At 42.8% G+C, this 1933-nt stretch overlaps 1 pseudogene; it reads right to left on the reverse strand.

Annotated features, from left to right (window-relative positions):
• Positions 1 to 418: 418 nt before the first annotated feature.
• Positions 419 to 1409, reverse strand: LOC115287147 (annotated as a pseudogene).
• Positions 1410 to 1933: the final 524 nt, after the last annotated feature.

Raw genomic sequence — 1933 nt, forward strand, 5'->3', positions numbered from 1 at the left:
CTTGGTGGTTTCTTTATTGATGTGCTTCCTATCTTCCCCCCACAATTTCAGTCCCTTCCATCTACCCCCAAAAAAGAAGGTAGTTGAAAGGAAGGAAATATCAGTGTTCTGAACCCCTTGGGTGGTTAGAAAGGGAACAGAAACCAAAGCAATCACTGGATGTGACAGAGATTGACAATCAAGATGTCTAAAGCAGAGTGGGGAAGGTGGTGAGAGAAAGGGGACAAAGGAGAGGTCCTAGAAGCCACCTCCCCATGAACCCTCCTGCTAAGAGGGGCTGGAGAGGAGCCTCGAACATTAGGAAGTGCAGGTCCTGAAGAAGGGGGGTGGTGGTCGGGCCTGGAGGAGGGCTGGGTCAAGGAAGGGGGGCCACCTCTCTCTTTGTAGAACGGGACCCCCCACCTCGGGAGCAGCAGGTTCACAGACCGTAGACACTTTCATCACTGTAGGCGATGTATAGAAAAAAAGTCTTCTTCATGATGTTCCTGGTAAAGCTGACCCATTGTGGCACTGGTGGGCGGAATGACATTGTTGACAAAGAAAAACAAGGCATCCTCAGCTCGGAGATGAATTCGCTTCTGAATCAAGAAGTAGAACTGGCCAACTGTGAGATCAGAAGGCACCAGAAATTTCTTTTTGTCCAGGTCTCCTATCCGAGCTTTGGGAGCCTTTTCTACAATCACCAGAACCCGGTTGGGGTATTTCTTTCGGATCTTCTCGCCCTCAGAGCGGCGCTTCTCGAACGGATGCTCCTCTTTATACAGGACTTTATCCTCCCGGGAACTGGGCTGGACCGGGCTGGGCTAAGGGAACCCGGGGTGGGGGTTGGGGGTGGGAGGTGGGGCGGTGGCGGCGATGCCACAGGCGGATTCAGCGGAGCGATCCCGGGACTTGCCCCATTTTCCTATTCACCAACCCCCATATCATAAGTCTTAAGTATCTAGCTGCTTCTCAGAGTACCTTTTCCCAAGATTCCTCTTGCCCTGTGACTTTCAATAGTGAAATCATTTAGGATAATTGATTTTGTGATATGACTTATATTTTGTTATTTTTTAATGAAACATATAAGTAACTTACTTTAAGGTAAAGATTAGGACCTATTTTCTAAATTTACCAGGTGAATGAATTCTGAAAAACATAGTTCTCTGATGAGCAAACTTGACATAGAAAATCTGAGAACAATAATACTTATTAGCAGAAATATACAAGTTCCCTCTCATAGAAGATTTTTAACAATACCTACATAATCTACCTAAATTGCCTATTATATTTTAAATGTTTATTTATTTATTAAGTTTTTATTTTTGAGAGAGCAAGTGGGGGAGAGAAGGAAGGTGCAGAACAAGACCTTTTTATCTTGAGGTCCCATAGTTCATGTTTCCTTTTGTTTCTATTACCATTGTCAACATGTCTAGTAAGAAGTTGCTCCAGCCGAGGTCAAAGAGGTTGCTGCCTGTGTTTTCCTCTAGCACATTTTCAATATTTTGATTGTGAGTTTATGATTCACTAAAAATTAGCCACAGACAAGATGACAAACATGGGTTTTTAAGTCTAGACATTTTTTAGATCTTCATACGTGTGTTCCCCATGTCCTACTTTGTCTTTTAAGATCCTCCTTTTCTCCATATGATCTCACTTTGATTTTCAGAGTGAATGTTACAATTGTTCTGGATCAGAAACTGCTAGCTCTTTCTTCCCTTCTAATAGAGAATTCTATGGCCCTTGGTTACATGAGAGCCATAAAATGGAAGGAATCTGCTTCTTTGAATGTCTATATGGAAGAATGCCATCCACCAACCAGGACCCTTGAACTATTATTTGCATCAGAAGAAGATTCTATTTTGTTATGGAAATTAAAACAGATTTTGATGTAGCAGTTGGTTGCAAATGGGCTCCTCTAATATCAACTACTTGATATTTGGAATTGTTTTGG

This window comes from Suricata suricatta, chromosome 3 (genome assembly GCF_006229205.1).
Source record: "Suricata suricatta isolate VVHF042 chromosome 3, meerkat_22Aug2017_6uvM2_HiC, whole genome shotgun sequence".
Lineage (NCBI taxonomy): Eukaryota > Metazoa > Chordata > Mammalia > Carnivora > Herpestidae > Suricata > Suricata suricatta.